Genomic DNA, 26,632 nt, shown 5'->3' on the forward strand with positions numbered 1-26,632 from the left:
CAGTAATAATTATTGTAAATTCCTTGAATCCTTGTAATTAAACAAATATTACTGTAAAAATTGTGGTATAAGCACTGTGTCCAGAGAAGAAAAGTATTTACATTACTTTCGAGTACAGTATTTTTGACCTCGATCCTTGACACTCGATTTATAGAACTAGTAAATGTTGCAAGTTTAGCACTCGATTAACTTTTATAATAGTAGCAATCATTTTTCTTATTACCTTAACACAACTAATATAAAATAGCACTTCACTTTTGTGTATATTATGGTGGAGGAAAGTGTTGTTTATTAAATTTTCATTCATCTATAAGTTATGGGTTTGGCTATGGGTTTGATTTTGGTGAGATGAGTCTGCTTACTCTAGCTCCCTAGTTCATGCTCTTAACAAGACTTTTGTCCTTACTTTTTTCAAGTGCAGAATGAGGATGATGGCCTAGAAATAGGTTAACACAGCCGTAATTAGCCATTTATTTGTTTACTGTACTAGTAGATAATGTAGGTGCTTTCGAGAAATGGTCAAAGTTCGTATAAGCAAATTCAATGTTTTTATTATATTGAAAGATTTTCCAGATATATATTACAAGATACCTTTTTTAAAAAGAGCCAGCAGTTAAAGTTTTAACTTTGAACAAAGGTAACATAATCTTTAATTTAAATATATTTATATTTTTATCACTACCATTGCACATGTTTAGAGGGAAAAAATGGTAAACTGTTCAATGCCTCATCATTTGACTAAAGGTGTACCCAAAGAACACCATTAAATGCATTCTATAATCTTTAAAATTTTCATTGCTGTTTAAAAAATCATCTTTATGCAATGCACTTCTGCTGTTGGCTTACTTAAAAATTAACTTTTCCTATAATTTTTCAGCAAATAAATTAATAAAATAATTAAAACAAATCGAAACAGTAATGCAATGCAAAGATGTAAAATAATTGCTCGATTGAATAATTTGCTGTAAATGCTCTTCAAATTTTGGAAATATATCTGCTAACAACATAAAAATACTATTCTGCACACTTTTAAAATGTATTTGTACTGCCTTATGCCAATGTAAATTCAGTTTTATTTGGAAGAACTAAAGTTTTCCTTAACATGACTTCAGGCCAATCGCTGTCACTTATCTTAGAAACAGATTTTTTCTTAAAATTACATTTCATCGATTTTCGCTTTCATTATCAGATGGCCTGAATCTGCTAACGTTTCCGTTTAACTACATCCGTATAAAATTTTTATCGATAAATTCACATAATCGTTTTGCTTGTAGAAATGTTGCAATTTATGTTTCTACTTCAGAAGTTTTATCCCTTTTGAAGTAAATAAACTGCTTAAACAATACATAACTATTTTTATAAATATCAAATATAAATATTATTTGCCAATTATCAGAATGAAGGTATAACGTTGCTTTTAAAATCCGTGATAATTTTCCAACGGGGCAATTAAATTTATGCACCTTACACAGATTGATTTTTTTAGTTTGATGAAAAAATAATTCATTGGATAAAGCAATAGATTATTTTTTTTAAAAAAAGATTGTGAAATTGCATAAATTGTTTTACTGTTGAGTAGTATTTAGAAGTAATCAAAACTTTGAAAGCTTAAAAAAATAATGTATCAACTGAATCCCGGACTCCGAGAGGTTCGTTACTTTTTACCGAAGTACTTTGGTAATGAAAAAAAACTAGTACTTTGAAAAAAAAACTAGCAGGAAAATATTGTTTTATAACATGGGATTCAATTTTGTAATTTTCTCATGATACTTTAGATCTGGGCTTAAAAGCCATTTATTCGGTAAAATATACTTTTCAATGTAGTATTTTTTACTAAATTGTGGGTAAAAATAAGAATAATTTTGAAAACCAGTATTTTCGGTAAACTGATAGTATATGTACAGAAAAAAATTATCAAATGAGTGATTAAAATACCATATTTTCTTTTTCAATTCCAGATTTATGGTTTTTTGTCACCATATGGTTTGATTTAGGCTCATATAGTACTGTAATTTTACCAGAATGTTTATCTTTGTGTATAATTATATTGTTACAACAAGGAAAAGAAAAACAAAAATTAAATTGCTGAAATATTAATAATATTGATTTTAGTGATGAATGCTTTTCGATTGAGGAAAGATTGTAATAAAGTTGGAAAAAATAATCGAGTGTAACTATTTAAATACAACTTCAACTATAACTTAAAAAGTACTTAAATATAGTTGATTTAAAATATATAATTATTTTGCAGAGAAATAAAGTTTGAGAAATAAAGCCTGGAGAAATAAAGTTTCTACTACTTTCAGTTTATCTACACAATGTTTAATTTATTTAGGATGATAAAGCTCATATAGATTTAAACATAAAACAAAATCACGAAAAGAGTACAGGTTAATTAAAAAAAACTTATAAAACGCATTTTTCGATACACTAAGATAATACTTTCACACTTTCGATACATTAAGCATGTTATTTTCGTTACAATACAGTTTTTACGGGTAAACAATTAACACATTTCTATAACTAAACTTTTTAATTCAAAGTTTATTACCACAATCGTACATGTAATTGCATTCCGCATTTATTTTCAATTCAATATTGCAAATGTAGTTGTGTGGTAATTGCATTTGGCAAAAAGTGTAGAAAATACAGTACTATAAAGTAAATAGCACAGAAATCTAGTTAAAACTAAAGCTTTTACCAATCTTAGTCTACATTAGAAAATGGTATTTATTTTGCTAGTGTTATATTAGGAGAAATAGAAAAAAAAATTTCTTTAGCGTAAAAGTTCTTTTACAGTAAGAAATCCAAGAACACGTTGCTTGAGTAAATCTAATAAACAAAGAGAGAAGTTATTTCTTTGATTGATTTCCTCAGGTTTCTTTCTACTTTTATTTTCTTTCTTGAATAATTGATACAATGTCTACGGAAATTCTCAGGAACTTTAAGAAAGCTGATATATTATGTGGAAAACTCTGTTTTGGCAAACTTGCACTTTTTGATTTGAAGGTAGTAATTTAACCAGCAAGTAGTTAGAGCATTGACAAACACAATGTTTTTTAAAATGTACATTAAACCACATGATTCGGTTATCTGACGTAACACTATCACGTGCAGCGTAATATTTAGGCATTTGTTTCGTGTTATTTCATAAATTTGTCTGTTCTGCGAGTTTTGAGCCTTCCCAAATTTCTTCAATTTTGGAGAAAGTAATTGCTTTACAGTTGTTAATCGTTTAACAGTTGAGAAGCAATTATTTTTCGAATTAATAATAATTTTTACCAATATTCCATAGATTTCTTTCAGAAAATTAAACGATAACAAAAGAGTTAAAATCTTAAAGATTAGTATAATACAATTCACGATATTTACAAACGTACAGACTATGAATGTGATTAGATATTTCTACTTTAAAGGTATCAATCAATTTCTAATTTCTAAACCTATGTATTATGTAAATTTTTATTTGATGGAAAGTGACAAAAAATACTGTTTGTGTAACGTTGGGAAATAATTTGTCTTTAAATGAAATGTAAGTTTCTAAAACATTTGGATGCAACCAAAAATCGCTTATTCACAACAACAAGAGAAGAATTCTTCAACTCTTCCTTCAAGATGAAAACCAATTAAACTTTTCAGTTTGTTTTTGAACGGACAGAGCAGTAAGAAGCGGGCTTCGAAAGTTTTGGTTCTGGGAACCTACCGAATGGGTTGCGTCTTTGCATGTACTTCAATTTTGTGTTGTTTCTGTGTGGCCTCAATTTTGATGGGTCCCGCAGTGAACTGATCGTTAAGACACGGTTCCCAGCAGATCACCGAAGTCAAGCATCACTGGCTGTAGTCAGTGTGCGGGTGGGTGACCATTTAGATCAGTCTTCTTAAGGACCGAGGATGTGCGGTATGGGTCCTCATTAAACTTTTCTACCGTAAAGTGCTCGACTTCACGTCCAGGTCGTCGGGATACCGAAGCGGAGGTGCCATCCCCTCTGTAGAGGATCAAAATTGTGATGGTATGTCTTCGGATCATCCTCCGGGATGTTTCCCAGACCGTCGCCAATAGCCCATTGTGCCCTAGTGCGACGTAAATGAACTACAACTTCAACAACAACAATTTTTATGGTTGTTTCAAAGTTTTAATAAAAACACATGTTTTCATTTTAGACATAACACATGTTACAATAACTAAGTTTCGATTTCTCAATATTTCACAGCAAACATTTAACTAAAATGATAGTCTAAAAATAAGAAAACATAATTAAAGAAATAAAAAGCTTGTTAATGCATCATTTTATTAAAAAAAAAGAGAGAAAATATTAAAATCTTTAGGGTAGGACGAAAAATAGTAAAAGATAGGTGCTTCTTCATCGCGATATTACTCACCATTCTCCTAAAATTTCGATTCTAGCCTTCAGATTTTTGATTAAAAAGTTTTTTTTTTATCAATATGGCTGTAGTAAAAGAAATATATATGCAAAGATTCTTATTAACATTATTTTCATCTGAAATCCACTTTTTCAAACTCTATTTATTTATTTTTAAAAAAAGTAAAAATAAGATGCTAAACATTCTTAAACACTTAAAAATAATAATATTCTAAGGAATTGGTGTGCATTATTGCTTTTAAAATGCAAAAATGGTAAACAGGAAGATTAATCTAGTACAAAAACTTTATATTTAGTTAAACGTTGACAGTGACGTTGTAACAGCATTCTTTCTTGGATGCCTATTGAAGTAGAAAGTAATCTCGATTCCAAGTAAATGGTGAAGCCCCACAGTTGACAGTTTGACTGTTTACTAGGCTAAAAATAATCGAAGTAGCCAATGAAAAGGATTTTCTCTGAACTGTCGCTTTTTATTAGATGAGGAATTCAAACTTAAGACAAATAGACTAATGAGATAAGCTCACTAATATAGTTAATTTTAATTAAAATATACCACATAACGTGCTTTTTTGCTTGATAATTAAAAATATTCCTTTGAGGCCTTAAAGTTAAAAATATCTAGTTATTGTGTTTATAAATATATTCAAGAAAACGTTATTTAAACAATTTGTAATGCTATTAGAGTAAAAGCGCTTGAATAAGATGGTTATCATTTAGCAAAACAGTAGCCTAATTTCGACAGATGTGTTCAGAGTTCAAATGTGTCATATATAATGTGTTCAAATGTGTCATATATAATTTTTACCATTTTTCGCTCATTTTTGGGGTTTGGAAAATAAAAATATAGGAGTAGAATGGATTTTTTTAAGGATATAGTATATCCTTCGATTAAAACAAGAGATGGACTAACTTGGCACCTAAATTAATTAAATTTAGTTTTATTTGGTTGAATAATCTAATCTGTGAAATTGCCAGGACAGGTCATCAGCTAAAGAAATCTCTTCATGATGCTGCTGCCAGATGAAATAACTGTTAACCCCAGTTGTTCGCTCTAAGAGTGAAATCAGTTTGTAATATAAACATAGAAGTGCAGAGTTGCTAGACCAGAAGTTTACATCACTTCAAGATTTAGAGGGGTAATGAAATAACAATTAAATAATCCAATTTTTTTAAAATTTCGTTAACAAGCTAGAAAATCGTTACATCATTTATATTTTTAAATTATTTAAATGTAGTGGTGTTCAAAATTATTTTACGTAACATAAACTGAAATTCGCAGCTTACTCTTTGGATAAAATGCAGGAAAGCTTTATTCATTTTGATGTAATTCCTAAAAGTAAAAATAAAGTGAAATGAACGAAGAATAAGAATTGCTGATTCAAGAGAACTGAAATAAAGTTAATGAATGCTGAAAAGAAAAAGTGACTTTAGTATAAGAAGTGGCTGAAACACAACTTGTAATCACCCAATGTGCCTCGATTGTTGCAGATGTCATGGTTTATTAATTCGCTCAGAGAATAGATGAACCATGACGTTATACTATTAGAAAAAGTTAGTGAATTTATATTTTGAACAAAGGGAGCAAGGAGAAATCTCTACAGATTTCTAACAATCATTATATATTTTATACCATCTTATCATGTATCTAACAATAATTATTCATTTTGATTTAATAGATTTGGAACAAAAAGATAAGAAAAGTTATAAAATTTGTAAAATAAATGGGATACTCTTTTACGAAACCAATACGAAAAATAAATTTTAATAATTAAATAACATTTTATCACATAGAAAAAAAATTTAAAGACTGACATTAGATAAGATATCATTAAGGTAAGGCTTTTGCAGTTATCTTTTATTTGGCAGGTTTCTTTTATTTACAGATATTCTATATTAAAACAAAACATTTTTCAGTAAAGTGATTTTTTAGCTGCAGTTTAGCCTTCTTTCGAATAATTCATATGCTATCTGATATTTTCTGAAATTATAATACTTTTTTTTAATAAAAACAATTTACCAGGTGTCTTAATTAATTATTAACGAAAGGTACAAATACACGATCTGCCGTAACTAGACATCATTTCAAGAAACTACATATCTTACCAACATAACTACATGTTTAACGAAGTTTCAAAGCTAATAGCAAAGTTGCTCAACAGATGGCGCTGTTAACTAGATAAATACTATCAAACATTTTATTCAAAATAATCATTGTTTTAATTTTTTTACACCATAGAATCTGATAAAAAAAGACACACAGTAGCAAATATTTTAACTAAAATGGTCTGACCAACAAAGGAAAGTACTATTTCCCAGTTTTATTAGTGCTGTTTAAGACGCTTAATTTCCTATCTTATTGTGCAGCAAAAAAACTATAGCACTTTGAATTATGAAAAGGGGTTTTAAGAAAATTCTATCTCTTTAAAAAATATGATTCTCTACAAAATCATGAAAATTGCGATCGTCGCAAGACGATCACAGGATATCTATTAACAAAATGGTTGCTGTCCATTTTTTTCTTGGAAAAGAAACTTTATTGTGTTTTCATCTTGGACATCTTTAACTGTTAATCCTGAACTGCTCGATACAAAATTCTGCAGACATATTTAAATGCAGCTCATACACATTCTGTGTGAATTTTTTTGATGACTGAATAGACATTGAACAGCCAATCGAGATCAATATTAACATTTTCGGATTGGTTCAATGATGTTTAAAGGAGGTTGTAAGCTGCATCATACACCAGTTTCGGATTTACAAGTTCATACATGAAATATGATTTGAAAGCTAGCCTTTTTTTTTTAATTTTACATGAATAGTGAATGAATAATTTATGTTGCGTGGAAGACAGTCTATGGTCTTGTGCGAGTTATTGGGGACGTTGATAATGGATCATTTTATCCCTAACTGGTGATCAATACCTAGTTCTTGTATTTGCATGAAAGGGGTTCGGAGAGTCAACATTCATTCTTCGGTAGGGTTCAATTCTTTGAACTATCTTTGGTACTTTTGTGAGGGACGGGCTTCATGCCTGCGTTTGCGAACGGAATCTTTTCGTTTTTCCGTTTGTGTGTAACGCTTAAGGTATTCCCGTCTACGATCTTTGGTGTTTTCAGCCTTAACAGTTTAGGCCTTGACATCGTTTTTTTCTTATTTCAGTTCTAACTTTTGGGTCATGTCAATCAGTTTGGACCCTCTTTATTTGTCATATTCACCTGAATTAGTATTGAAAACGATCCAGTTTGAACTGTAGGTTAGAATTTCTGATTCTTAATTAAAACAATAAAAACAAAAAATCGTTCAAATGATGAAATTTTTTTTTTAATTCACAACTCAAGAAGTATTTATGGGATATCCTTGGTCCCATATTTCAAAAATAAACTCACCAACTTAATGCATAACAAAATTAAAAGTGAAAAAAAGGAATCCTAAAAAAAATTATGAAACAGCAACGGTCGCTATAGCAACGCATGCGCACTGTTTACTATTACTCTTGATTATTGTAGCTGAAAAGTGAGGACGCGATGAAATGCAAACCAAGACCTATTTTGCCAATTTGTTAATAATACTGGAAGCAGGATAAGATAAATTATTTTGGCCTTTGAAATTCAGTTCGAGAAATATTATCTCTTAAAATTTAAAGGAGCTAATAAATTTGACAATTTTAATTAAAAAACTGAAGCTGCACTTAAAACTGACATGTTTTTACAGGCTTGTTCATAACCTAAATTTAATCTGTAGGTGCAACCCAATTTCTGTAATACAAGTAATTATACTTGTCTTAAAAAACAATGAAATCATTGTTCGCGTTACATAACTTATTAAATTTAGACATTAAGAAACGTGTTCTATATAGTTTGGCGACAAAACAATAAAAGCAATCACATTTAGGAATTTAACTTAATTTATACTTTGATTTTGTAAAGTGTGTTGTTTTTATTGTATATGGAAAAAATACTGTCATTTTTTATTTTAAAAATATTGTCACTTTACAGAGTAATAGACAAATGGTTACTTTTTTCCCGGTATGGGACCCTAAAAGACCAACTTCATGAGACTTCATGACTAATGTTAAGCAATTGTGATTATTTAACCTATAAAATATTGTTAATTATTTTAAAAATATTTAATATGAAGAACACATATTTTGTATCGCATCATTTAATTAATACAAATCTTGAAACTAGATTGTTTGAATAGTAGAATTCAAAAATATGAAACAGAATCTACAATCGTTCTGATTTTGATTTTAGTATGTATATAAAAGTTGAAGATAAATAAACTGAATTATGGTTTTCGTTGAAATGAAAAAGAAAAAGTCGAAAATGTGTGCAACAATTTAGGAAATACATTTCTTCGTTTTAAAAAAAAAGGGTTATTTTATAGTAAATAGAAAGAATTTGATGCGAAATACTAATTGCAATGTTTTAGAAATGAGAATTCTTTTACGTACTTCCAAAAAAATTGTAATAAAATATACATTTTAAATTTTGGTACTTCTTTAAGAACTTTAAAAAACTGGTTAAAATACTTAATAAAAAATGTATAATTGATAGGGTATAAATTTTGAGCACGTTTCTAAAATTATAACTGGTTAAAAAAAAGCTCTAATTCTCGGAGTCTTATAATCCTTCCACAAAATAAAATATTTTACCGTAATAATGGATTTTATGGTAAAATGAATTTTATAAGTACTGCTTTCAGGGCGCCATTTCTTTCTTCGTAATTTTATCTGGATTTTTTTACAGTGCTTGGAACAGAAGGGTTTTACTGCATAGCTTTTAACTACGGATGTACTAGGCTCATTCAGTGAGTAAATTTCCCTATTTTTTTTTTAAAAAAAAGAACTCATACTTTCAGGAACATATTTATTGGCAACAAGTACAGCAACGTTTCAGCTATTTTTCCACATAGCCACCACCAGAATTGAGACACTTGTCGTATCATGGGATCAACTTTTGTATCCCTCTGTCGCCTGTAAATGGAACCAGCGTGTGACAGACGTCTTCAGCTCTTCATCGTTGCCAAAACGCTCACCGCAAACACATTTCTTGAGGTGCAAGAAAGCATAAAAATCGCTGGGAGCAAGATCAGGGCCGTAGGGTGGATGACCAAACAACTACAAGCCGAATTCCGTCAAAACAGCTGCTGTACGTCGAGCCGTATGTGAACGAGCATTGTCATGGAGGAGCACAACACCTGCAGTAAGCATTCCACGCCTCTTGTTTCGAATGGCACGTCGCACTTTCAGCAATGTTTCTCAGTAACGGTCAGCGTTTACTGTTTCACCACGTGGTTTCATTCACAGACGGCAGAGTTCTACTACAGAGGGATAAAAAAGTTGATCCCATGATACGACAAGTGTCTCATTTCTGGTGAGGGCTATGTTGAAAAATAGCTGAAACATTGCTGTACTTGTTACCAATAAATATGTTCCTGAAAGTATGAGTTCTTTAAAAAAAAAATAGGAAAACTTACTTTCTGGATGAGCCTCGTAACTAGGCTGAACCAGGAATATGAAGTATTATTAACAGTCTCGGAATGACAAAATTTATTTTTAAAGTTTTTTTTAATATTATAATTGTGAATGCATGAATGATTATTCAGAATGTTTCTGACTTATTAATATATATTTACAGTTTAATAAAATTATATGTTTTATTTTTACTAAATTGACAAACACTATTAGTTTTCAAGCGTAATAAATCATAGTCTATATTTTAAATAAAATATCTTACTTTATTAATTAGCTTTATCCCGCTAGAGCAAAAAGTATTAACTATAATAGACCATTAGTGACCCTAAAGGACGTTACCCGTCAATCAGGAGCAACGTTGCTATTGTGATACTCCATTCGTGTATAGTGAGGGAGCCTAATATGCAACAGTTTAGTTACTTATCTAGTTGAATCTTGGTTGAATTTATAATGGAATATTTTTTAAACTAAAATAAGTTTACATAATTTTAATAAGTCTGAATTCGCAATAGATATTCAAATTTTGAGAAATTTATATTTTCGTAAAAACTTAAAATAGAAATTCAAAATTCTATAATTTTGATTAATTATTATTTCAAAATACCTTTTAAAAATTAATAATAGTAAAATTTTATTTTTATAAGACATACGGTATATTTTCTTACAGGTTAAGTTGAATTTATAAGAAAATTACTTTCAAAAATGCACAAATACAAGGTAAAGGTTTAATGTAAATTAAACTTGAAAAATGCGTAGGTAAGTGTCCCCGCAAGGCTCAAACTTGATAAATGAAATAACATGACTTTAAATGCATTGAAATTCAAAACTCTATAATTCTAATTAAATTATTAATTCTTAATACATTTTAAAAATAAATAATATTATAATTTTATATTTATAACTCGTACGGAGTATTTCTTTGCAGCTCTAAAGGAATTTATAAGAAAACTAATAATAAAACTCTAATTTTATTTTTATAAGGAATGCGGAGTATTTGTTTGCAGATCAAATAGAATTCATACGCAAGCAATTTTCAAAAATCAGAAAAATACAAAATAGAAGTTTTATGTCATTTAAGCTTGAAAAAATGCAAAGGTAAACGACCCCAAAGATTCAAATTTGATAGATGAAAAAAAAATGACTTTGAATTAATTGAAGTTCAAAATTCCATAATTCGAATTAAATTATTAATTTTAAATACATTCCAAATAATAATATTGTAATTTCATTTTTATAAGACATACGGAGTATTTCTTTTCATATCAAATGGAATTTATAAGAAAACTATTTTCAAAAACAACATAAATGCAAAATAAAAGTTTAATGTCACTTAAACTAGAAAAATGTTAAGGTAAACATCCCCGTGGAATCAAATTTGATAGATGAAAAAAATGATAAATCGGAGGAGTGCATGTTCAAGAAAAAATATTATGTTTTTAGAAGTTTTAAGAATCGAGAACTTTTTAAACAAAAATTCTTCATCAATCATTCCTTCTAATGGGTACTTTCAAAAGTTTTAGAATGCTCCAACGATTCAGATTTATTTCTTAAGACTACCATAAAAAAATTTAAAACTTTAAAGATGTTACGCATCCAAATTAATATTAATCTTCAGTTGATAAAGGAATTAAAACGTAATAAGAGTAAAATAAAAAACGCAATAAGGAGTAAACTGAATAGTGAAATATCGTTTTTTAATAATCTTTAGTAAATAATGCAATTCCTTCCTCTAAATCCAACAATGTAATGCAGAAAGAAAAAATCAATTGCAATTAAAGTAAACCATTTATAACAATACTGAATATGCAATAGTTACAAGAAGAAAGAAACTGGTAAACTACCATATTATTTGGTAATGACATTTCTGGTAATAAAAAAACTGGTTAAAAAAACCAAAGTGTACGATACTTGAATCATTCATTTAGTAAATTATTTCTTTATGTGGCAATAATTCACCAGAAATTCTGGTTTTCAAAATTCTTATTATCTGATATTTCGTAAAAAATAGAAACTGAAAGTAAATCTGAAAGTCCATTGGCTTTATGCCTCGAAAGTCCACGAAATAAGTCCATTGGTTTTATGCCACTATCAAAGGATTCATGATAAAATTACCTATTACAAAATCATATATTATTGTTATTTGTAAAATCATATTAAAATCATTATCAAAGGCGCTTTAGTAAAAATTATTGAGATTTTAGGTATTTCCATAAAGCCAGAATCACGGAAAATTATTTCTTATTCTAGTAGCTTTGACCATTCTTTTTTTCTCAGTGTATGATTTTCAAATTTCTGAATGGACATTAGTAACATGAATCTCACTTAACCACTTAACGATCGGTTAATTTTCAAGAAAACGGTTATAAAAGTGTCTATTTTGCCAAATACACGTATTTGATTAGTGCTAGTATCTAGTTTAAAATAAACTAACTATTTACAATTACCTTAAAAATATCCTGGTACTGCTATATGGTATGTAAAATGAGAAATAAAATGTTTTCCAGGCAAAAGAAGTGAATTAGCTTTATTCTTATTGGCGCATTACTACTGAACACTCCAGTCCGTCAATATCACGGGAGCGAGAAATAGCGAGCGAAAACTCCCCCCGTCATTTTCACGGGAGCGAGAAGGAACGGGTTAATATTCTGAGAAAAACCTATATTCCTAAAACTCAATAACACTCTGTAAAAGGGCTGAATTAGTTATTTTTCAAAGGTAACTGCAATTATTCCATATGGGAAAATTTTTTTGATAAATTATTGCTGAAAGCAATACCATTCAAAAAAATGACTGAAGGACTGGTTTTTCAAGGATAAGGGCATAAGTTTCAGTCGCTTTTTCTCTCCACAGATACTTTAAAAAAAAATAGACAAAATGCTTTGGTACATTTTCGAAATTCAAATAAGCAACGAAATTTAATTCTTTACTTACACAGAAACAATAGCTAATCAAAATTCAGATGATTGACAAAACCGGTTACAAATTGCAATGTAAAATTTGAAACTTCTTGTATTAGTATTTGAGACAAAAGCAACAAAAAAAATCAATTAAAATTATTGCCCGTATCAATTTGAAATAAGAGATTTTCTGCAAATTCAAGGTGTAGAATTTGATAAATGTGTGAGCATAAGTAGTAAGTGCATTAGTTTCAAATTTCTAATTTTTATTTATTTACCAGCTATGCGCCCTTTCTTCGTAACTGGAAAAATGTCAGTAATCAAATCGGTTATAAAAAAACTACGAATCCGTGAAGGAAACTGAAAGGTACCTTTGGGTAAAATCCTAGAATAGCCCTCTTCTTCACAACTTTTGAAATATCGCCAAGTTGGCGATTATTACTGAGATCAACGTTGCTTTTTGATTCTTAAAAAAAATTAAATTATAACAAATTTATTAAAATACTTTTAATAGAATGAAAAAATAACTTACCTATCCTTTGAAAATTAAATAATACCGGTAATAAATGAAATAACGACTAAGGAATGAAATAATAACGATGATTCTAACAGCAAGAGATCAGATGCATAAATGGCGAAAAAATAAACCATTTTACCTCTTTTCTAGCTCTTTTCGCAAAATTAAATTCCTAGTGCACTTTAGCATCCAACTAGAGTCTCGGTGCTGCCATCTAGTGTGGCAGAAACCAGACGTCTAATATAGCATGGCCAACGGTATCTCACTCATTGTGTGGTCCTGAAAGAGTGGACACCACTTCCGGAGAACGCACTAGGTCTGCTCATCGGGAAGACTGATTGTGCAGCTCATAGGAAATAAAAAACAACAAAAAAAAACCTCTTTTCTAGCGAAATCCAACTTTCTCGTAGGTATACACTTCAAATAACCAATCAGGTTTAAGAATTTCGGTAGTTTAATCGGACGTTCAAAGTAATCAAATCCGAATACCTAGTTTGGCGCGATTTCAAAAATTTACTTGGCGAGATTTAAAAACATCGCAACAGGGTGAGCTATTCTATAATTCACTCTACCATTGCAATTAAAAATACTAAAATAAGTACATTTTGTATTCATTGTTGTTAAGGCCAGGTTTCTTAGGACAGGACGCCGTCAGCTGGAAATCAGCGCTAACCTCTGATTGATCCATTTGTGAGTTTGATAGTATACGGCATCGAACGCTCATCTTGAACTACAATTGCCGTCCAACTCAACTGCAGTTGGATTACAACGTGACGTTAACCACAGAAGCAATGGCGGACAACATCCAACAGCACATTGAAATCAGCAGGGGCGGATCTACTTAAGGGCTTTATGGGCTGCAGCCCAGGGCCCCGTGGATACAAAGGGCCCCAGTCCCCCCTGAAAGCAATAGGGGATATTTTGAATTTTAAAAAGTACCTAATATTAAAAAAAAAAAACTATTATAAGGTTGGCTACCCTGAGATCAATCAACCCAAGCATGCGCGTGTCTTTCGAACAGAACGGGGAATTCCCCGTCGCTAGTTTTTCCGCACTTCTGTTCTCGTCATTGAAGTGAAAAACTTGTTTAGTTTACTAATAAATGATAACTTGAAAGTTATAAAGATCGGACCTTTCTCTAAAAAGAATTATAAATCATGCCTTTTTTGTTTTTAATGTATTTTTTCAATACTAAATGAACTTTTTAATCGATTTTTAATGATAATTTGTGAATTACTACACTCATTACAAAGTATTAAAATTTGACGAAGAACAATATTACATCGATTATCTTGTTTCCTGCTAATTACCAGAAAATTATCAAGTTCATTGTTTATTTTCAGAAAAATATCTAAGTCTTATTTTACAATATGTCCGGTAGAAAATATAAAAGTGGAGCTGAGAAACTGACATTACAGCTAGATCGAGAAAAGAAAGAAAGAAATGCGCAAAAATTGAAACTTTTTTCAGATTAGAACATAAAAACGAGAATGAAATAGCCACAAATTTATTAATAAGCGAAAAGGAAGGGATCTTATCCGAAGACCCGAAGAGAATCTATTTGAAGGGAGCAGAAAATCGCAACACCAGGAAAAAAATACAAGTGATGAAAATGTACAAAGTCTTGACTACCAGCAACCCTCTGATCCCTCTGAAAACTATTTTGGTGTTCAGCAAGAGGACGGTAATACCGAGGTGGAAAGAAATTTAGAGAATATTAAGTTTGAGTTTGAGAAATATGTTGACGTGGGCTTGTGGCCAGAATTGTTAAATAATGATTTTATTAATGACATCCTCTCACATGAAAAAACTGACTTTCAAAATAAAGATCCGAAAAATATATATTCAACTTCAATAAAGAAATACAAAGAACAAAACAGAACATTTTCAAATAGGTATTTCATTAAGAAAATGAAAAATGGTCAATCTCTGGAAAGATCTTGGTAATATTATTCAACCAGGGATGGTACTGTCTTTTGTTTGACTTGCAAACTTTTTTCTAAAATCCCTTCTCAATACACAACCGGATTTACTGATGTGAAACACATAGGAACTTGTTTAGAAAATCATGAAAATTCTAATGAACATAAGAAATCAATCTTAGTGTGGTTGACACCAAAAGAAAATAGATCTGTCTTAGACAAGCGGCTTCAGAAGCAATTAAGAAAAGAAACGGAATATTATCACAATGTCCTAAAACGTGTTATTGCAGTGGTCAAATTTTTAAGTATAAGGGGCTTAGCATTTAGAGGTTCCGAGGAAGTATTTGGTTCTCCACATAATAGTAATTTTATGCGTGCTCTGGAGCTATTGGCAGAGTTCAATCCATTTATTCGTGAACACATTGAAAAACGAGAGCTGCGACCAAAACCGATAATATCGTATTTATCAAAAACAGTATATGAGGAAATAGTTGAGATTATGGGCCGACAGATAATTAAACAAATTATAACTCATATAAATAACGACGTCACAAAGTATTATTCAATTGTGATGGATTCTATTCCAGATCTATCTCACAATGATCAACTTGCTATTGTATTACGATACTGTTTTCGGGGAAAAGTGTATAAAAGATGTGTATCCTTCATTAAAATTAGTAGTCATACTGGCTTATATTTATTTAATATTGTACAAGACTTTTTAGAAGCAAATGGAATGCTACTGGATAATTGTAGGGGACAATCTTATGACAACGCTGCTAATATGGCGGGTCACAACAATGGTGTACGAGCACTACTAAAACAAAAAAATAAATCCGCGGATTATGTGTCATGTGCTGCGCATTCCCTTAACCTAGTTGGTGAAGAATCTGTTAAGGTTGCAACCGAAATTGTGAACTTTTTTGTAGTACAAAAAATTTACGTTTTCTTTTCTACTTAGATCCATAGGTGGGAACTGTTAAATCGTGAAACAAAACTCAAATTTACGTTAAAAAGTTTAAGCCAGACCAGATGAAAAATAATTATGATGACATTATGAAAATTTTCGAAAGTTTCAGCGAAAATGAGGATGAGAAAGTTGATTTCCGGAAAGAGGCACGAAATTTATTCAATAAAATGTAAATAGCGAAATTCGATACTGCAATTTTGATTATTTATTGGGAAGAAATTTTGGGGAGATTTAATTTAGTTAATAAAAAAATACAGAGTCCTGATTTAGATATTTGTGAAGGCAACAAGTTAATTGTGTCATTAAAAGACTTTGTGAACAGCATAAGGCACCATTCAGATCAGAAGCTAAAGGAATACGAAGAGAAAGCTGAAATGTTAAGTACTAGTGAGGAAATAGACTACAATGACAAAACAAGAGACGCATTACTCCAAAATTTTCAGATAAGTCTACAGATAAATTCTCAGTATACAGCTCAGAAAATTTAAAAGAGACACGCTAAACGCTGCGTTAGATAATTTGATTATAGATTTAATAAAAAGGAGTTAAGTCTATGAGATGTATAGCAAGAAATTCAAATTTTTATTGTATTTTCAAGACAAAAATATGGAAAACATAGATCTGGAAAGTGTACGTAATATTGTTGATTATTATCCAGAAGACGTAGACAAGCATTTAGTGAATGAGTGCATTCAGTTAAAATCTTATTTACTTCAGTCTAAGCCAGAGTCTTACACCTCTTGTAGTGAAATTTTTATGCTAATTTATGAAAAGAAACTCGTTGATGTTTTCCCAAATTGCTGTACTATCTTAAAGGTTTTTTTAACTTTGCCAATCACTAGCTGTGAAGCGGAGAACTCTTTTTCCAGGATGTCATATATAGAAAACAAATATAGGACAACAATGTCAAACCATGGACTAAATCATTTATCAGTTCTTTCCATAAATTGTGATTTAACGAAGGACTTACAATGTGATGAGCAAATAAAGGAATTTGCAGCACAAATATGCAGAAAGATTGCTTTATAATTTATATAACATAACTACTCACAACATGTCAATTTCTTTTACAATAATGTTGTACAGTTGCTGTTTGTATACACAAATAAAAATAAAAAATACACAAAATTATTTTATTGACCTATTTTTTTCTATATACTTATCTACATCACTATAGAAAACAGTTTTTTGACAAAATGGCTATTAGGGCCCCTAAGTAGTTTCAGCCCAGGGCTCCACAAATTCACGATCCGCCCATGGAAATCAGCCAAGATTTTGATTTTGACATTAAACATAGCTTTTTCATTAAACATAGCACTCTTCATTTAGCTCAGCTATAATGTGTTTTTTCTTGGACAAAGTCATTATTTGTTCTCTTAAACACTGGTCGGGAAAAACAAAATCAATACAAATTCAAAATAAATATTTGTTTACATTACTAACGCATGCACAATGAGAGATGTCTGCGTTGGACCGACTGCTCACGCTGAGCTAACAAAAAAATATTTTTTTGACGTCAGCTCTACGTCAACTTTTCGCTGACCCCCAGATAAGGCGCTTGTCCTAAGAAACCAGACCTTTAGTTGCCATTCTCGGTAACTTTGCATAAAAAGAATAAGCTTAACACGCATTTAAATATTCCTCCGATTTTAAGAGAAAGATTAACAATATTCAGTATCATTTGGCATGATGCTAATTTTCACCGTCAACCTATAGTAGCAAAATTTACCACAATAAAATAATTTTCCGTTGCTTGTTCCTTTCGAGAAAGGTAAAAATTCTATTACCATAGTACCTACATTAGTTCTTAATAAAACTGTACCTTTTAAAACAGCACCTTTAGTTCTAATCACAAATTAGAAAACTTATTTGGTTTCAATGTTAGTTTGGCAATTTTCTGCCATCCAAGAAATTAAAAATTACATTTTCTTTAATTTCACTTTGTTCCATAATTTCAATTGTCGTTGAATTTTAATTATGTAGTTTAACAGAAACGCCTTCAAAAAGCATCAATATAAAACAAAATAAGCACTTGTTATCAATTTAGGGAATCCAATTTTGGTGATTAACTCCCACAAGCTATAAACTTGATCATTGTGCTTGCATGTTATAAAGAACACTACTTTTCAGATTAAAAGAGCTGTAGGATAGCAAACAACAGTGATATTATCTATTAAATTTTAGATAAAAAAAAGACAAAACAGAATCGACTGGAGTTTAATTTATAACAATAGCTAATGCTAAACCAATGAAAAATGCATCTTTTCAAACGTCTCTTCTAAAGGATATAATAAGAAATTATAGTGAACAATTTTTTGGATCGACGGCTAAACTTCCCAATTTACCCACTGACGAAATCTTAGTAATCTAACAAAAGCGCGTTTCGTATTATAACAGACACATACACAAACACGATCAAGTATTTTCTTTTATTATTACAGACTAGTTGAAAGCTCGTTCTTCGTACTAGGTAAAATATGTGAATACTCAAAAAATCGTTATTTATCAGCTCCACAAAATAACACAAAAATTGAAAGAAAAAGATAATTTAAAAAAATAAAATAATTCTTTTTTTCTCCTTTATAGAGTCTATAGCCTTTACGATATTAGATTAAGCAAAATCACTTTAAAATCACATAAGCAAAATCACAAGTTCATGCTATCAAAATCAATCGAGATAAATATTAAATATATTCAGTTTAATTTGTAATTAAGCTTGCAGTTGCTCAAGACTACCTTATGATAGTCAAGAATAAAGTGGCGATTTTCTACCTTTTCGGGGAATGCGAAAGCATTCTTCCGCAGTATCTATACTAAAATTACACAATATTGGTTCAGTTTTAATGGTTTCAAACTATACTAATATAATACTTTGTACTTTGATTAGCATACTGGGTACCAATTAAAACTGCTGAGTTGGCGAGCAGGGGGCGCAGCCCACTAGTTTTTTATGTTACTCTAAAACTAATTAGTACTATTTATTCATCTATTGTGCTTTTTAGCTCATAGATTAATTTTTTATTCCATTTTACAACTATTGGCAAAATTAACTAAGCATCATTTTCGTTAATAAAGGATAAACAATATTGATTTTTAAATTTTATTTCAATTAGTAGACATAACTCCAATTGATCGACCATCATGGGCTTCAGTATTAACATGACGATATTTAAATTTTTTCTTGAAAAATTTGCATTATTTCTCAATTAGTTTTGCTTCTCAGTAGATAACTGAAACGTCCACGTTCATATTCATCCTTCAGTTTATCTGATGTAGCGAAGGAAAAATATTTATATATAACAGTACGGTTACTTCAAATATTTGATAAACTTGAACCATTTGTAGTTTCACTTGAAACGTTAATGGATAGTTCTATAGCAATGACAAATTCAAGTTTTTAAACGTCTCTCCTGAAATATCTCATTTAAATTTAGATTTTTTAGAAATGGGGGCTAAAGTTACCCTTTTCACTTACTGTCCTAATTTCAGCACGCTGGCACAAACAGAGTATATGTAGAATGCGAGAAACATTCACTCAGAAACAAAACTCTAAATCATGAATTATTTGACATAAAGCTATAGAAAATTACCCTTTACTAACTGTAAGAAAGAGATTATTCCCTCGACCTATTTAATGAACTAATTGCAATTACTCAGGTTTTCCTTTTCATACGTAGCATATTATAGGACAACTTTGCAAGATTTTTCCCAAATTTTTATTCGGGAGCATTTCGATTTTTTTGTCCCTTGGATGTTCGTTCTATGCTTATAGTGATTCAAGTAAGTTTAATTTGCTTTTTCAAAATCCAGTGCCTGTCTGCTCAGCTCAGCCGTTTATCATCCTTATATATATAGAATATTATCACAATGTCCNACATCGTCTGGATGGAGAAGTGCGTTCTCGATCGGTTTGCATTCTTGTTCCCCACTGCTCAGATGTTTCAAAGAAATGAGCTGGAGTAGTGTGTACTCAAATGATTATCGGTTCTCAGTTTTTCTTTCCTTTGCCCGGATATTTCTGAAGCACGTATATCTCTTTTTTTGCACACTTGAGGTGTCGATTGACTTATAGTGATTAGGCTGGATAGTTTTGCAAATACTCCTCCTCACTAACAAAAAGAAATGTCAATGTTGACGAAGGTCGTAGACTTGCTAAACCAAAAAATTCACATATTTGTTCTAAATGATGAAATATATATATATATATATATACGTATATATATATATATATATTATTCATCATTTAGAACAAATATGTGAATTTTTTGGTTTAGCAAGTCTACGACCTTCGTCAACATTGACATTTCTTTTTGTTAGTGAGGAGGAGTATTTGCAAAACTATCCAGCCTAATCACTATAAGTCAATCGACACCTCAAGTGTGCAAAAAAAGAGATATACGTGCTTCAGAAATATCCGGGCAAAGGAAAGAAAAACTGAGAACCGATAATCATTTGAGTACACACTACTCCAGCTCATTTCTTTGAAACATCTGAGCAGTGGGGAACAAGAATGCAAACCGATCGAGAACGCACTTCTCCATCCAGACGATGTCAATATGCTAATTTAAATCTTAGTGTCCAATTTATGATCCAATTTATTATTTATTCGATATAGTCTCCATCTAATCACCGGCATAGGAAAGATTGATAAATTATGTGCGAGTTGCAGTGCCCATAAATTTAAGAATGAAGCAAATGGAATTTGCTGTGCTAGAAGACAAGTGAAAATAGCAGAGTTAATTTCACCGATCGAGCGAAATAGGCGTAATAACAATGATTTAATTAAAATAATTAACAAAGTAGCACGAAATATTTAGGATGCAAAAGAAAGATGAATTAATGCATATATTTATTAAAAATATTTTGAAATTTTGGTTTTAATGCCATTTTCTTCTTAGTGCAAACAATAAATTTTAACAATGGTAACTGATTTAACTGTTTAATTTCTAAGTATTGTAGGCTATTTTCTTAACGTGAAAATAGAAAGGTATTTGTGTCAAAAACTTCAGCCCATCAAAGTTGGTATTGGTTGTGGTTTTGTTTCAATGGCTTTAGCGGTATCATTTTACTCTTCTTTTATTTCTTAAACTGACATTACTACAAGTTTAATCATTTTCACCAACTGATGCATACACGTCAAGCGCACCGTTTAAAACTTTTTTACCTAATTGTGACCCGTTTTGTTCTTTAGCTTCATGCGTTACTGTTTTTCTCTCTTAAATATCAACGTTATGTCTGAAGATTATAAGATATTTTAATTTTCGATCTATTATGGCCAACATCTAAATCAAATTAGACTTAGTTATCTACTTAAGCTTAGCAATACGTTTCAATCTTAGCAATACGTTCAACAAACTGATTATGTAAATTTTTATAAAAGGCATGTATGTTTTCAGTTGCATAATAAAATATTTACATTTTCGTAAACAAATTTATATAAATATCTCGATTGTATAAAATAATTTTATAATATTTAGCTTCTGACCACTTCAGTTTTGTTAAGCCTTGTTAGAATTCTTATCAATGTTATCTCTGTGATGTTTAAATGCTTGTTAACAAACTAATTTCATTTTAACTGCTTGAACTACACTAAACTTCGAGACAAGACGTGCCTAACTTATGCACCCGAATGTTCGCGAAAAGATCCTAAGACAAGAGAGACAGACAGAGAATTAGAGTATAAGAAATTAGCAGACAATAAATAAAATACCTATTCATATAAAGAAGAAACACAAGCCCATTCAGACGTTCTTGTTTAGCCCGAGATTAAGACCACGAGTACTGCTCGTGATGTTCATGTTTGGCCCGAAATGTCGATTACGAGCCAGATTCGTCATATTCATGTTTGACATGAAGTTAAACAACGAGCTTGACTTGTGATATTCAAGTTCGGCCTAAGATTTTCATCACGAGTCAGATTCGTGAAAATAGAGCAAAGGGTTTAGAAATATTGTGCATGTTCTAAATTTATAATTCTTGCTTTTCACCGAAAGTAATCTTACTGTAATTATAAATTATTTTTAATGTTACTAAATATGAAAAATAGTAGCAGCTGCTTTACACCAAGTAGTGTAAAGGAACTTTTTCAGGTGTTTCACTTCACCAGGAACTATCCTTTGTTTTGGTGCAGGTGAGCATTTAGTGAAGCACCATTTGGATGTAAAGTAGTTGCCACCTTTCTTGGTGTGGTACATGATTTTTTTTTTTACATTGGAAAGAAAAAACCACGCCCAGTTGCTAATGCAAATTATTTAAAAAAAAAACAATCAATAAGAAAAGATTATGATCAGTTTCATGGAAACGTGGAAAATATTGATAAAAAAAAATAGATAATCTATATACAAAATACAGATAATCATTTCTATAAAAATACTGTCGAATAAAATTGAGACGCTTTCAGTAGGATAAAACATGGTAGTTATTTTCCGCAACATCCTAAGCCAAAATTTCTGGAAGATTGAATGCATGGTCTTAAATATAAACGATGTAAACATGAAGCCTGTAGCTTTGCAGAGAAACATGATAGATGTTTTATTTGTGATTTTCTGTTCCAAAATATAATCAATTGACTTTACGATAAGTTCCAAAAAAACGCATCCCATTTGTTCATTGTTTAGACTTTTGTATTTTCTGCAGTGTAAGAGGTTATAATATTAGTTTGTTGCTAAAACTATATATTTCTGCTGGTAAATTTTTTCATAATATTTATTTGTATAAGCTCTTAGTAGACTTTCAAAAAAAACTTATTTATTCTCTAAAATATAGTTTTTTTAATCAAGTAATTTTTATTTTTGAAGCTAAATGGCTATTTTAGCAAACAAATAAATATTTAAGCAATTTTATTCACGGAGTTTTCATCGAAACTAAAAGATATCATAAAAAATCAGTTTCGACTTATTTTCCCAAAGAAAAAATAAAGCAAAGAAACACAAGTAGAGGTTTAAGGCTGAAATGGATCCCTGGTTTGAGCAATGATTATTCATAAAGATTTTTTCTTGTATAATTATTTATTTATTTAGAAAATTGATGACGGATGTTCAACTGAGTCGTTCATTAAGTTCACTAATTTAACAATATGAATATTAGGAAGAGGACAGTAACAAAGAAACTAAAAAAATAATATGAGCTTTAAGGGCATAAAAATCTACCAAAAAGCTTTAAACATATTACGTGGCGTTATTTATTTCGCTTTTTTAAAGACGTAAAAGTATTGCTCGTTGGAGCAGACTTATTAAAATGTCCAACGAAAAATGTAATAAAAGAAAGCAAATTTGATGAAATTTATTTTTCTTATAATTAAAATATTGGTACACTATTGGGATATACATATTTTATTCTACAAATCATAATTAAAAATACATTTCTATAATAAGAAAATTTTTAATTATCCTTTCGTAGAAGTTTTCATGTCAAGTTTTCTGAGAAAATTGAATTACTTTTGAAAGTGATGTTATCTTAATCGTCATATTTTATTAAAAAAATGCGTTTGCGTAAGATGGAAAGCTATCGAAAACAGAATTTTTATATTTACTTTATACTCATCGATGCCATCCTAAAGAGAGCATAATGTAATAAATATATACAAATAAGAAAAAATAATAATAATGAAGAGACGATTTACAATTGTCTATAAATAAGAATGTGCGTATATATAAAACATTTCATACATTTCTTCACAAAATTCTGATTAACAACTTTAATGACAAACTTATTATTAACTTATACAAAAATATTTTATGAAAAACAATGAACTATTATTATTCATGTATAATAACTGATACTGAATATATACTTCTTTCATTGCGTGTGCTCTATCAACATAAAATCCTAAACATATATTTCTTAAAAAATTTGCAATGAAGTTTAAGGATTTAACGTTTTATTTTTTACTTTTAAGGTCAAATATCACGAGCGAGAAATTTTTTTTTCCTGATGATATACTATAAATATGTTTTTTATTTTAAAAAATTAAGAAAGTATATTTAAAACAGTTTATAAATATAAACTGAAAAGTAAATTTAAAGCATTATTGCGAAATTCCATAAAATTTAATTTTCTGAATTCATAAGAATAAACAACTTGAGAATAATATAAAAAGTAAATTAAAAGACAATATTTTAAATCGAGAAAAATATTTCCGCCATTTAAACAAATAACAAATCATAACAGCGATTGAAGTAATATTACTTTTAGTTTCCTTATAATGAAGCAAACACGGAAGGATATATCACATATTTTTCTTAAAGGTAGTTTTATATATAAATGTAAGTATCAGTAACACAAAAATTAAAATAGCATATAAATTAGATTCTTACTATACATGAAAAAAAATTAAATTGAGTAAACATTCAATGAAATGTAATTCAGCATTTATGTACGCATTTTAAAAACAGCGTAACTTCCGCAAACTGTTAAAATGAATATCAAAAACAATAAGTAATTTACTTACACTTCAGTTGAAAAGAATAACAATGTCACTATTTTTACTAAAATTGATTTGCATAAATATTTAAAATAAGTCCGATAGCAAATAAGATTTATAAAAAAGCGATAAGAAGTAAAAAAGTATTAAAAAAATATAGTTCTATTTACATCATATTCAAATACAGTATAAATTTCAAAATGGCAGAAGAAAATGCATTCAATGTAATATTTAATTAGGTTAAGACATGATCAACCTTTGATCAGTATTATGATCAGTTTCATGGAAACGTAGAAAATATTGATAAAAAAAGAGATAATCTGTATAAAAAATATAGATAATCATGCATTGAAAGTGTACTAAAAGAAAAGGACTCAAACATTTAAATTGTGTCAAAAAACTAAAATAATTTGTACCTTAAATTTTGACAATTATATTTCTCGCTATAAAGTAACAAGCATTATTTGATATTAATTTTAAAAGAAAATTTAATTGAGTAAAAAACATCTGCACAAAAATTTTCTTCTTGCTTAATTAAATTGAATTTTGCAAAATTACTAAAATAATTTATGCCTTAAATTTTGAAAATGATACCTCTCTCTAGAAAAATAAGCATGATTTGACATTAATGATAAAATAAAATTTTATCTGGTTAAAAGGTGCAACACAAAAAATTGCTCCTTGTGAAATCAGAAAAATTGTATAGTAAAAATAATTATGCAATTTAATTGAATGTATACTTAAATGAAATGAATAACCAAAATTGAATTAATTAGAAATCAAAATAATTTTACAATAAAATTTATTGTATAATCAAATTGTTTTCTTTAATTTTATTATTCCATGAAAAATTCAGAAATTTTATAGTTTTAGCACAATTTTAAAGATTTTATTGCACATTTTTTAATACAAAATGCATTTGTAACTTGTAAAATTAATTCTTATAAACAAATAAACACTGAGTACATATTTTTTAAAAAATTAAAAATTTTTATTTTCATTAAAATTTTTCTGTTTTGTTTCGTTAAATATTTTTGCGCTTGCTATGGCTGCAAAATCTGTGTAGTTGAAATTTCGCTCTAAACACGTAATAAACAAATGAGTAATAGTTAAATAAAAGTGTACTATTAAATTGAAATAATTAAATAATAATTTTTAGTAAAATTAAACTTGATCAAATTATTCCTTTAGTTTTATTATTCCATTATAAAATTCAAAAATTGCATAATTTCAGTAATTTTAAAAGGTTTAATTACACATTTATTATTCAAATATATCTTTTCAATTTGTATATTTAATTTTATAAACAAACAAACATTAGAAAAAATTTATAAAAATTTTTTTAAATATTTTTTTTTAATATTTTTAATAAGCACTTCTGCTCTTGCTTTGGCTGTAAAATTAAGTCTATGCAATTAAAATTTTGCTTTAAACGCATAATCAACAGATTGAGGTTGTTCTTCAAATAACCTAATTTTTTTTTCTTCAAAAAATGGAATAAAATGTTTTCTCTTAAGCTTTATGAAATTTATGAAACTAGCAAAACTTACCAAATTTAGCAATAAATCTGCATTTAAACTAGGATTTTTTTTCTGAGGAGTTGATTTCAATTTTCAGAGAATAAATGCTTTTTTATCTTTTTTGGTGTCAACCCGCTGCCTGTTAACTCTAAAAGTTAACTGAAAACCGCGCACAGTTAACAGATGAAGCGCACAGTGGATGAATGAAAGGAAAAGCAAGAGCGCAGGATCTTAAGAGATGTGGACAGAGTGGGAAGCTTTTCGTCTCGTTTAGTCCACCCCCGCTTTTCCCACTCTTAGAAGTTCAGTTGAAAGCGCTGCCTGTCGTGCAAGGAAGACAACAAAAATATGTTTCCTTTTTATTCTTGTTTCGCTAAAACATTTTTAACATTTTTTCTCGGGTTTGTGGAAAATGCATTGTTGCTGTTAATGAGCGAAAGAAGAAAGCCGGAAGCAATTAATTTAAAAATTCTAGTAATTGTTGGGGAGATTGTAATTTTCCTGTGAGAAGTTTTGTTGGAATTGG

General features: G+C 29.5%; 1 protein-coding gene across 1 annotated transcript in view; it reads right to left on the reverse strand.

Annotated features, from left to right (window-relative positions):
• The window catches only part of LOC107451260 (QRFP-like peptide receptor), an 87,362-nt gene extending 60,998 nt beyond the window's left edge, over positions 1-26,364 (reverse strand). The window contains exon 1 of the mRNA XM_016067306.3: positions 26,137-26,364. The gene's annotated coding sequence lies outside the window, so the exon portion shown is untranslated. The remainder of the gene's footprint in view (positions 1-26,136) is intronic.
• Between the last annotated feature and the right edge of the window lie 268 nt (positions 26,365-26,632).

Source organism: Parasteatoda tepidariorum, chromosome 7, assembly GCF_043381705.1.
Source record: "Parasteatoda tepidariorum isolate YZ-2023 chromosome 7, CAS_Ptep_4.0, whole genome shotgun sequence".
Classification (NCBI taxonomy): Eukaryota; Metazoa; Arthropoda; class Arachnida; order Araneae; family Theridiidae; genus Parasteatoda; species Parasteatoda tepidariorum.